Below are 13,328 nucleotides of genomic sequence, written 5' to 3'. Positions count from 1 at the left end.
AGGTTTTGGGCCACAATTCCGAAAGGTACGTTTGGGGCAAAAACAGCACTTCGCATCACCGAAAGAACACCATCCAACGGTGAAGCATGGTGGTAGCAGTATCATGCTTTGGGGTTAATTTTCTTCAGCTGGAACTGGGGCTTTAGTCAAGGTGGAGGGAATTATAAACAGTTCCAAATTATCAGTCACTTTTGGCCCAAAACCTTCAGGCATCTGCTAAAAAGCTGAAGGTGAAGAAGAATTTTACCTTTCAACATGACAATGACCTCACGCATACATGCAAATCAACAAAAGAATGGCTTCACCAGAAGAAAATTAAAGTTTTGGAATAGCCCAGCCAGAGCCCAGACCTAAATCCAACAGAAAATGTGTGGGGTGACCTGAAGAGCGCTGTGCAGAAGAGATGCTCTCGCAACCTGACAGATTTGGAGCGCTTTTGCAATTAAGAGTGGGCAAATATTGCCAAGTGAAGATGTGCCATGCTGATAGACTCCTACCCAAGAAGACTAAATGCTGTAATTAAATCAAAAGGTGCTTCAACAAAGCATTAGTTTAAGGGTGTGCACATACAATAAAGTATTACCACTCCAACAACTAAACTGGCCAGAGCTGCCTCGACTTCTTAAATTCAATCAACTGTCACTTGTACATAAGTAATACTACTACCCTGATAAAATCCCAGCACCACAGGATCTAATCCAACCATATACTACTACTAGAACCCTAAGATCTAGTAATCAGAACCTCCTAAATGTCAGTAAATATAATAATGACACCAGGAAATCCCTTTTTAGCTGTTCTATTCCTAAAGATTGGAATATGTTACCTAGCTACCTGACTTCTAACAGCTCTGCCACACAATCTTAAAATAAAACATTTGAAAACACATTATATGGACAACTGGTCTTGCTCCTGTGACTCCCCAGGGTGAACAACTAATGAACAAATTAATATCTGTAATTCCTACATTCCTACCCTTTTGTACTGTGTACCATATGCTACTGTAGGCTATTAAATCTGTCATTTTCATCCCAACCAAATTATGTAATCTGAATGTCTTTTTAAATTCATTATTGTATTTATTCCTTACTATGTTATTTTGATCTGTGAGTGCCATGCACTGTCTTTTACCCTCTGGGACACTGTCAGCCCAGCTATTTGGAATTTTGTAAATAATTCTATGTCATTTGTGAATACTGATAAGATTTATACCAAACTGTACGTTATGTACTGAGCTTCAAGAATGTAACCACAGCATGCCCTGCTGGAACATAGAAGATTAACTTAAAAAAATTAGGAAAATAATTTGCAATTAAGTGCTTTACGATGTGCTATAAATGTTAGTTTCATTGCAGCAAGAAGACAAGATGTCTAGAGCTAGAAGTTTTTTTCTATTGTCTTGGAGAGAAGTATTTACTATGTTTAAAATGTAAAGGGTTTAATTGTTTTACAACTTCCAGTTTTGGGCAAACTTCAGAGAGATATGTACTTCTCACACAGAGATATTAAAATTCTGTTAGTATCTTTTAGCCTGGGAACTGAAGGCAGGTGACAAAGAGTGATGTCATCCATGCTGACCCAGCAGTAATGTTTGATAGTAATTTAAGAACTCTTTCAGAGAAAGACTGTGCATTTTGTACTTTGTGTTTGACCTGAAAACATCATCACCATCATCTGCATTTGCCTTGCTCTGTAAGTAAGCTATTTAGGGCATAGTATATTTTAGATATAGATAGGAATATAGTAAAGGTTAGTTTAGATGTTTTCTGTATTTATTTGAGACTGTCCTGCAATGTTGTTTTGAAATATTTCCTGTAATTCTGAACTCTGCAGTTACTGTGTTGATTGAATATTCTCTTGTTCTTTTATTATTAAATATATTTAAACCCATTTTTGTGGCTGATATTTGTGAGACATATTTAAGCTCTTAGAGTACTTACATATGTATTTGGTGACACTGTACAGGCCACTCCTAAATAGTTTTAGTCTTGGTCACACTTACCGTTTGGATAATAACAGCATTACACAGTAGGATTGATCACCCTTTGTAAGGGCCTAAAGTAGCTGATAAGTAGGGATTAGTGGCAGTGATAACTACCTTATAGTCTGGGCAGAAGGGGGCATAGCTAGTAAACCTGTGCCAGCCTTCCCCAGGTGTATATGTGTGTCTGTTTGTATATAAATCAAATATCAAAGTGCGTGTTTGTGTGTGTGTGTGTGTGTGTGTGTGTGTGTGTGTGTGTGTGTGTGTGTGTGTGTGTGTGTGTGTGTGTGCCAGACACTTGGGCAGGGATACGAAGCACTGGTTGGACAGAGAGGGTGCTGGAGGTCTTGGCTTGACCCCTCAGCTGAGATCTTAACCCAATAGCTGTGCCAGTTTGGAGTCTTATTGGGGATCTGGAGAAATAGGGAGAAACCAGACCCAAACTGACTGTGATCTCTGTGTGCTCTTAAGGGAAATTGTGCTTTACTGTGTGTGTGTACTTGTAATCATCCCATTGTGTATGTCCCTCACTTTCGCCAGTGGTGAGGATTGAGGCTCCTTGATTACTGGGCCAGTGCAGGAACATCACATATTAATTGGTGGCAGTGGTGGGATAGCCATATCACATATTAATTGGCTTGTAGTAGTGTGCTCCCACGTCCGCTTTGGAGCCTGACCCTCCTGCTCAGAGTCGACCTTCCATTTCTGCGAAGTGGAGGTCTTCTTCAGAGTGGGGTGGTAAGGCTTTTGAGGTGATAGAGAAAGCTTTGTCTAGTGCTAAAGACCTGCCACTGGACCCAATGTCTCTCCAGCAGCTGGCAGCAACCTCTTCTCCCCTGCCTGCCCCTAAGCATAGGGAACCAGAGCCTCAAGGAGACCCCACTTCCGAGACCTCTCTAGATTACCCCACTGGGGAGGTCCCTCGGAAGTGGCTTTGTAAAAGGAAGCACATTGACTCACCTGAGTCTGTCACTTCTGACGCTGATTTGGGTGAGTCAGAAGGGTCCCCAAGATCCCCCTCTGTGGATTTCTCTTTTGTGGACATCCTTCAAATCCTTAGACAGAGGGGTGATTGGAAGACCTCTAACCCTACTGAGGATGAATCAGTGTACCTTGAGGCTTTTGGTCCCCGACCTTTCACCTCTTGGGTGACACCACCATATGACCAACTGTTAGGGGTCATATCTAGGAAAGCCTGGACCTCTCCAAACACAGTGGAGCCTGTCCTAAGGAGGCCAATCAAATTTATCACTGCTCCAGAAGACAAATCATTTCTAACTAAGGGAGTACCTATGGATGCTATGGTGGTAGCAGCAGCCATGAAGAAGGAGTTATCAGAGACATCCTCAAATATCCATCCTCCTAATAAAGAGTCTAGGACGATGGATAGGTATGGAAAATGTACCTTTTCTTCAGCGGCATTTACCTTACGATAGCTGAATTACTTGTCCCATTTTACTAGGCTTCAAAAGGATCTCCTACAGGAGTTGGGAGATCCCCTTTAGGGTTCAATAGCTTCGGGATCCACTGACAAGGTATCTGCGTAGCTCTCCACCGTTACCTCTATTGCTAACTACTCCATGAGGCTGATTTCCTATGCAGCTGATGGAGTGAGCAGGGCGGCTGCAGCAGGGCTCTCTCTTAGGTGACATTCCTGGATGCGTCTATGCAATTTTACAGAATCCTTCAAGTCTTCCTTTACCAATGTCCCCTTTGATGGTTCAACTCTTTTTGGACTTCAGGTAAAAGAGACTTTGACCAGGTGCGAGCATGCGAGCAGGAAGGGAAAACCTTATCTGCTGTCGGAGTCTGTTTCTCCCTTCCTTCCAGACCCTATCCCAAGGGTCAAACAGGAGGGAAAATGTGGTTCCGTAAATCCCAAAAAGGTTTCCCTCAAGCACAAGGTCAGACCCCCCTAGAGGCAGAGGGGGGGGGTTATAATGGAAGGCGCCACACTCACAGCAGAGGGGGTCTCCAACACCAGGGTGATAGAGATGCTTTCTCTGATCATCCCTTTCATCATCCCTGAGGGGTTGCCCGACTGTCCATCTCTGGAGGCAGTCGGGGTCGTCTCTCACTGTACCCAATGCCTGGCTACAAATTTCCCAAGATCGATGGGTACAAAATATAATTTCCAGTGGTTACCTGATTCCCTTTATTTCCAACCCTCCTACAAATTGGTCTTTACCAGATGTACCACCCAAACAGACCATGCAACATCAGCGGTCATCTTGTTGCTTCAAAAAAGAGTCATCCAAGAAGTCGCCACAGAGCAAATGGGATCCAGAACTTACAATTCTTTTTAGTTCCAAAAAAGACCAGGGACTGGAGATCAATTCTAAATCTTAGCAAGCTAAACAAGTCTGTAAATAAAATGAAGTTCTGTATGATCACCATGCAGTCAACTTTTCCGTTTATCGGAAAAGACAATTGGACGTGTTCCATAGATCTTCAGGACGTGTACTACCATATCAAAATGGGCAGGTGCTCCAGAAGACATCTACATTTTCGGCTGGGAGCCAGTCATTTTCAATTTCAAACACTGCCCTTTGGCCTTACTACAGCTTCCAGAGTGTTCACCAAATGTATGGCAGTGGTCACGGCTCACCTGAGACGTCAGGGATTCCAAGTGTTTCCATGCTTAGACGACTGGCTCCTCACTGCTACCACCAAGCACCAACTAATCCAAGCCAGGGACAAGACTCTATCCTTGTGTGCCAGATTAGGAATTACAGTAAATCTAAAACAATCCGCCTTATCTCCATTCAGCACATTGTCTTCTTAGGCTCAGACATAGACTACCATGACAGCAAAACTGACACCAGAAAGGATAGAATCATTGCATAACCAAGTCAGATTCTTGCTGACCAAACACAAAGTACAGGCCAGGATAGTTCTTCAAGTTCTAGGGACTATGGCATCCACCATTCTTTTAGTTCCCTTAGCCCATCTACACATGAGAGTACTTCAGTGGCTACTATTTGCCCAGTGGTCAATGCAGGATCTACCCTTGTCCCACCAAATACTCATTACAAACTCCTGCAAAAAGGATCTAACATGGTGGGTACATACAGATCAGCTTTATCTAGGTCGGCCCTTGTTCTCCCTCAACAAAATGCAGTCTTGACCACAGATGCTTCCCAGATTGGGGGGGGGGGGCTTTATCTTGGAATGACAGTCCAAGCTATCTGGCAGGATCACGAGAACCACTTGCACATAAATGTTCTGCAGATGAGAGCAGGGCTATATGCATTGCAAGCACTTCACAGTTCTTTTCCCACCGGGACAATTGCGATTCAATCAGACATGTCTGTAGTGTGGTACATAAACAAGCAAGGGGGATCCAAGTCTTACCTACTTGTTGAGAGGCACAAAGAGTATGGAAATGGGCAACGGACACTCAACACTTTCTATTAGCAATGCACATTCTGGGGAAGTCCAATGTGATAGCAGACAAACTGGGTCGAGCAATTCTGATGCCTCACGAGTGGTCCATGGAAACAGAAGTTGCAGAAGGGATTTTCCGCAAATGGGGCCACGCTTGCTGCAACCTATTTGCTACGTACATGAATGACAAATGCAGCAACTACTTTGCCCTAATTCCCCATCCAGGGATGTCACCCAGGGACGCTCTAGTCCACAATTGGCCTCCGGGACATCTTTATGCTTTTCCACCCTTTCCTCTCATACCCAAAGTGATTCAGAAAACAAAACTGTTGAAGAGTACCCTGATCCTCATTGCTCCTTACTGGCCTCGCCAAGTCTGGTTCCCATTCCTGTGGCCTTATCTCTTGGGGAACCATGGATTCTGGAACCATCTCCAAACCTTCTGATTCACCAGTCAGGATAGTTCCATTCTACCATCCAAACCCTGAAATTGACAGCATGGCTGCTCCAGTTCTAAGAATAACCAGATGTATATACCTTTATCCTACCATTAAACACATTCTTATTTCTTCCTGCAAACCTTCTACCAGGAAATTATATTCCAGCAAGTGGAAAAGGTTTTCCATTTGGGCAGCTAAACAAGGCATAGATCCCTACTCAGCCCCCATAGAGTTTATCCTGTCCTTCCTTGCATCTATTTTTCAAGAAGGAGCTGCAGCTGCTGCCATTAGAATTCAGTTGGCTGCCATCTCAAATTATCATTTTGGGAACATGGGAAATCCTATTATGTCCCACTCTTTATGTAAAACCTTTTTGAAAGGAGTCCTCCTTCACAAACCTCCAATCAGGCAACTTCTGGAGCCCTGGGACTTAAACTTAGTTCTGACCTCATTGATTTCTCCACCATTTGAACCGTCTTCTTCATCCGACTTGAAATTGTTGTCTTGGAAGACATTGTTCAATCATAGCCTCACCCCAGGCTTTGTGCCTGCTGAATGGCGCACAGCGATGGTTATCCCACTTCACAAGGGGGGAGCCACCATGGACACCAGGAACTACCACCCTATTAGCCTGACAAGCTTGGTCTGCAAGGCCATGGAACGTATCATCATGGAACTTATAAACAAAGTCAATGGTAATCTCCAAACTCTGGACCCCACCCAGTTCGGGTCTGTAAAAGGCAGAGCATGCCTCCTAAACCTGATAGACTTCTTTGAAGCAGTCGCCAAAGCCGTAGACAAGGGTAAGGTGGTTCATACAACCTATCTAGATCTTGCCAAGGCTTTCGACACCATCCCCCACTCTGGAATTATAGATAAACTCACTAAACTAGGTATAAATCCCTATGTCACAAGATGGGTTGCCAACTGGCTCACTGACAGAACCCACACTGTGAAAGTAGCAGACTCCAAATCCGACTTCAAACCAGTGACAAGTGTATTACCACAGGGTTCAGTCCTGGGTCCTCTCCTGTTTGGTATCTACTTCTCTGAAGTACAGGCTAACACAGAAGGTCTTTGGCTAATGAAATTCGCAGATGACTGCAAACTAGGAGCCATAATCAAAACTCCTAACCATGTGGACATCCTACAAAAGGGCCTCATTGAGACAGATGCCTGGTGTCAAAGCCATGGCCTCAAGCTCAATGCCAAAAAGTGCATTGTCACCCCTTTGGTAAAAACTCTGTACCCATGAATTACAACATAGGCAGTAGTATACTTAACACCGAAAGTGTGATAAGAGACCTTGGGACACAGGTGGACAGTAGTCTCTCCTTTGATAATCACATCGCCACAGTAGTCAGGAAATCCTTCTACGTGGCACACCTCATCACAAAAGGTTTCTCATCCAGAAAAAAAGAGGTCATTGTTCCCCATTGCTCATCACTCATTAGACCCATTATAGAGTACAATGCCCCTTTTGGTATGTACCTCACAAGACATCTACAACAACTGGAAAGGCCGCAGAAATACCTCACAAAGAGGATTACCAGCCTCAAACAGATGCCCTACGCAGACCGTCTCAAAAAACTCCAGCTTTACTCCGTCACATATCACCTACTCAGAGGTAATCTCTGCCTAACGTACAAAGCTATGTCAAACCCAGAGCTGTTGGACATGCTCCACTTAAAGAAATCCCAATCCCTCCATGCTACACGCTCTAGGGACCTAAACCTTGTCAGCACAATAAACAGAACATACCAGAGGGATAGATTCCTGTCCCAGTGACTTCCCATACTCTGGAATAAACTACCTGTCTATATCAAACAAAGCTCCTCATTAGCACTCTTTAAGAAAAATCTTGATGATTGGATGGGAAATAGGAAATTCACCCCGGGGATCACCTCTGTGGCTCTGCTCGACAGTGGCACAGGAAAATAATTTTCTTGGGTGGCAAAAGCCAGGGTACCTTTTTGGCTGGGCTTCTATAGGCCCCAGGGCCGATAGCCTAGCACCTACCTATGAACCTATTTCTTATTGGAAGTTTCCTGTCAGGGACCCATATTTTTAGCTTTGACTGATTTGGGAGATTTTGTAGAATTTGTACTACTTATGTAAACTAATGTTTAAACTTAAGTTTTGTGAAGTGGAAGCATTTATTTGCTGCAGGAAATCCGAGTGAGGTAGTACTTGTGTTCATGCTGTGACAACTTACCTGCCATTATTTTCTCTCAGTCTTATTTTGCTGAAAGGGGTTACTAACAGAAGGTTTGTTTGTTTTTTATATATTAGTGTTGTGGGTACATTTAATGTATGAAAAAGTATGTGTTTGTGCAAACTATCTGACAACTTACCTTCTAACCAACTCATTATGGCGCTTTTGGCTGTATCCAAAGCATCCTCCTCAGTCAAAGCATGATTGCTTATCTTGTTACTGCTGATCCAACTTCCATTCTTCCTAGAAATCAAAAATAAGTGTGCAGGCTCAGTCTTCACCTAAAGCAATGGTGGGAGACTCCATAGTAGCCAGAAATTATTCTTCATATCACTCACTTACTTCTCAGTCTTCCACTGGTGCAGCCCTTTCAGCCACCATGAGTTGGAGGTCAAACCACGTCCTCTCCCACTGTTCCAGGGTCTGAGCTGGGCATGGGAGAACTAACTTTACTTGGGCACTGAGTCACACTGGTAGATGCTGTTGGATGTGTCTGGGAGGATACCTTTTGATGGGGCAGATAATCCTTCTGCAGATCCATCACTTGAAATACCTGTAAAGAAAAACACAAAAGATTAAATATTGTTCTTAAGGCATGGTATAACTAAGAAAATGTTATTTTCTTATCCTGGCAAGAATATTGTTACAGACAGCCATTCCTAATACTGTATGTAGAATTCAGTATCTGTAATTCAGATTAGTCAAAATATTCCTAAGGAAAACATGACAGATGATTCTGACATAAACTTAGATAGGGATTCCTCTCTTGCAGATTCACAAGCCCAAAACTTTGATGCTGAGGAAAACTGGTCCTTGCAACTTCCTCTGGAGGAATTTTCCTTTTCTCAGATTATTGCAAGGATGAATGAGGCATTTATACAGGAACAAATAGATGTTCCCATGGATTGAGATGATATATGTTACAAGTGGATATGCCTCATTCTTTGCCTATTGCTCCACTAGTGCCTGCCTGGAGAATGTATATAATGCTGCATGTAACAACCTGAATGCACAACCTTCAGTCCACAAAAGAAAGCAGATAGGCTTTACAAAGTTTCTCAAACTAGTAAGTATTTATTTTCTCTACTTAGGACAGACCGTGCAGCAATATCATCTATGCCAGCAGAGAACAGGCTCCTAGTGTCTGCCAACCCTTCCCTATTAGATAAGTAGGGGATGATTTTGGACAGATTTTGTAAGAGATTTATTTTGCTTCCACTTTGATGTATAGAATTCTTAAATGTCAGACCCATGCGTGAAAGCTTGTGCTTTTATTTAGACAGTTTGAGAGCCCTAATTACCACTCTTCCTTCTGAAGGCAGTGCCTATCTCAAGACTATTGTTTCCAACATTTCCTAAGTATCTAAACATGCCTTAAGGGGTTTGTCTGATTGTGCAGATATAATTTCTACGGCCTCTGCTTCTGCTATTTTTTGAGGATGCATGCCTGGGTATGATATCAAAAATTTTCTGAAGAGGTGAAGTCTGAAATTTTGAATTCAGTTTTAGATAAGGATGTTTTATTTGACCCATCTGTTACTCAGGCATGACCCCCCCACAAAAAAACCCTTTCATGTCTAAGGAACAAAGCAAGCAATCCCTGCCTTCTCAGGCCAAACTGAAAGAAAAAGAGGTGCAGAAGGGGAGCAATAAGAAACAAGGATCCTTTCCGAAAAAAAAAATGAAAAGTATGGTTTACAACTTCAAATGACTATGCCAACATTCTTCCCTACCCCGCTCCTACCCCATTCTCTCAAAACCTGTCCTAATGACTGGCTATGTGCAGTCCCCATTTGGCAACAGATTGTGACAGACTCATGGGGGTTAAAGGTGGTTCAGAAAGGATACAGTTGGCTCTGGATACAAAACCACCCTTTCCGGGGAATTCCTCACCACCCTTCGAACCAAACAGAATTTTCCCTCAAGTTCTTTTGCATTTGCTCACCATAGGAATCATAGAAACAGTGCCATCAAATCAGAGGAGCAAAGGCTTCTACTTCAGAATGTTTCTGGTAGAAAGATAAGAGTCTTCTTAGAGACCAGTCCTAGATCTTTCCTTCCTAAATCTATATGTAGAAGTTCCAAAATTCAAGATGCTATCCCTTCAGAGTCTGTTACCTCTCATTCTTCAGGAAAGCTTTATGGTAACATTGGGCCCAAAAGATACATATCACATTCCCACAGCCAAAGGCTGCAGGAAATTTCTCAGATTTTATGTCTGGGTCACATTATTAGTTCTCTGAATTACCCAGTGGGTTATCTATTTCTGCAAGGGTGTTTACAAAGTCTTTAGCTTCAGTCATAGCTCACTGCAGACTACATGACATTTTCCCCTTATTTAAATGACTCGCTTATCTTTGCAGAATTTTCTCCTTGATGTTGAGTTCTTAACATGAGTTTTATCTCATCTGATTAGTCTGAGATTTCCACAGAGACATTCAGAAATCCTCCTTGACCCTGTCATGCAAGATTGTCTTTCTAAGATGTCTTACAGACACTCTGCAACAAAAGTTTTTTTTTATGTAGGAGAAGGTGGAACTTTATCTGGAAACTTTCCTTAACTTCTCAACTCAGTCTCAGACTTAAGCCAGAGACATTCCCTGGAGTCTGGGATTCATAGCATTTGTAATTCTCATGATTCCTCCTGCTAGATTACACATGAGAAAGATTCAGTGCTTTCTCAAAAACATATGGACCCAACATTTGCATTCTCTGGATTTTCAGATATCAGTCTTGGGCTTTGTAAAAAATAACCTGCAATGATCGGGACTACCAATACAAGCAAATGCAGGTCTCCCCTTTTCTCTTCTACCGTCAAGTCAGTTTTTAACTGCAGATGCCTCAGAGTTTGTTGGGGGTGGCAGTTTCCATTGGGATAAAGGTGCAACAAAGACAGTGATATTCTTCAGACAGATCAAAGCACATCAATATAAAAGCGATGTTGGCTGTGAACCATGCTTTACAATCTCTCCATTTATGGTCCCCAGGTCATCTCCGGATGATTACTTACAACAATACAGTGGTGCATTACATCAACAAGCAAATGGGCACAAGGTTGTACTCTATATGCAGGATGGCTGTGATTGCTTGGGAGTTAGCTCTTTAGCACTCTTTAACCATCCAAGCTCCTTTCATTCTGTCAGAACAAAACATAGTGGCAAACAAGCTGAGTAATATCAAGCCAGACCCTCATGAATGGAAATTAAACAAGTGATCTTCCAGGAAATGATCCAGTTGTGGGCAACACCTCAAGTAAATTTCTTTGCCTCCTTTCAGAAAATACAACAGAACAAATTCTACCCCACAACGCCTTGCAAACAAGCCTGGAAAACTGCTTTCTTCTAGTGGACAGGAATGTCCCTTTATGTGTTGCTACCCCTTCCAGTGATATCCAGAGTAATTATGAAGATTCAGAAGGACTTTACAGAAATAACTGTAGTGACCCTGTTTTGAGGCCCAGGCAGCAGAAGTGTAGCTGGTGCAACTAGCTCTTCAAAGTGAAGAACAACAAAAAAAAGATACTAGATTCAGGTCCCATTTCTGTGCCCTGTCCTTGACTGTCATTTAGTGAACTTTTTGATACAAATGCAGCAAACACTTGCTACAGTTTATAACCTGCCTGCATGGAAAGCTGCAGCACTCGGGTTTGTTTAAAAATAAGAGATTTTCTTTTCCTTTTTTTTTTTATTTAAGCCAGTATTGCATTAGAGAGAGAGATCCGGACTGGCTGATTGCAAACCCCCCAACACTTTGCGTCCAGGGCAGTTGCTCGTCTTGCACCACCCCAGCTATACTACTGCCAGGGAGCATTGGTTTTCCCTTCTTATGTAATTGGCCAAAGGCAGTTACTACAGGATTCCTCACAAACTGGGCCTATTCACACAAGACATTTGAAGTTTGATACACGGCAGTCTCAAACCTTGTCAACTAACTGTTTGGATGATTTATTTCTAATACCTTTTAGGCACTTCTTTTCAAAGGATGTGCAACAGGTACTAAAGAAACAGGAAAATCAACTGCCACTAGAATATCTAAACTTGGCAAGTGGAAGAGACTTTCAAACTGGTGGTTAGCCAATAACCAGGGCCCTGTCAGTGATAATGCACCACTAGTATTCAAATATTTGTGTGAGTTATTAGCCTCTGGCCTTTCATACTCCTCTATTAAGGTACATCTTAGAGACATTTCAGCATGACTGCCCATGGATCCTCCACTTGTTTTTGGTAAATCAGTTTCTGAAAGATATGCTACACCTAAGATCACCATGCAAACAGATTAGTCCCTTATGAGATCTTAACTTTGTGCTGGAAAAGTTAACCCTATATCCAGATGAGCCCGCACACCAAGCAGCTTTAAAGTTCATTACTTGGAAAACTGTTCTTCTCAATGCTTTGATATCTGCAAGAAGAGCATCTCATGGTAGGTGAACCCGATCTGGTGTTCCATAGGGCTAAGGTGTCATTAAATACAAATCCCTCATTTATGCATAAGATTGTTAAGTTTACTCTGAATCAAGCCACCAGTCTCCCAGTGTTCTATCCTGACTCTCAAGAACTTGGGAGAAAGGATTCTATGTATTATGGACATGCATAGACAGCTCAGCTAATATCTTGACAGAACCAAGCCCTTTAGGAAAGCTGATCAACTATTTATTTCTTATACTGGGCCTAAGAAAGGGCAATTCATGAGAAAACAGACTATTTCCAAATAGTTGTCCTTGGTTTTTGCCTTTTGTTATGCCCACCATGTCATCCCAGTTCCAGGCAGTATTAAGGCTCACTCTAAGAGGATCTTATCTTCTGTTATGATATATGGGAAAGGGAAGGACTCTAGAAGTATTCTAGAGGTAGCTACTTGGTCCTCTGTACATACGTTTACAAGGGATTACAAGCTGGATTCTTTTTCTAGATCCAGAACTAGCTTTGGTAGGATCATTCTCCAGTTGCCCCTAGCTCCATATCCTTCCTCTTCCCAGGTTAAATAGACTTTGGTAATCAACCCATATAGTCTAATATATACCTAGTACAGTTGTAGAAGTTACACTTGCCCATAACAGTTAAATGTTAGAATTTCTTACTGCTGCAGTAAATGAACCCACCCTCCATCCCCTGTTATTGTATATAGCTATTACTGGGAAATATTTTTGGTGGTTATTTCTGTTGTTTATGGTTTAGGATGAGAATGCTACTAAACTTTTAGGAAAAAGTCCTGAAGATTTTGAACTCTGCTGATTTTCCCTTGTCAGGGCTGTCCAGTCAGCAGTCAGAATGAAGGTATGGGAGGGAGCCAGAACTTTTAAAAG

This window comes from Protopterus annectens, chromosome 7.part0, assembly GCF_019279795.1.
Source record: "Protopterus annectens isolate FY-2018-M chromosome 7.part0, PAN1.0, whole genome shotgun sequence".
Classification (NCBI taxonomy): domain Eukaryota; kingdom Metazoa; phylum Chordata; order Ceratodontiformes; family Protopteridae; genus Protopterus; species Protopterus annectens.
Note: the sequence above shows the minus strand (reverse complement) of the source record.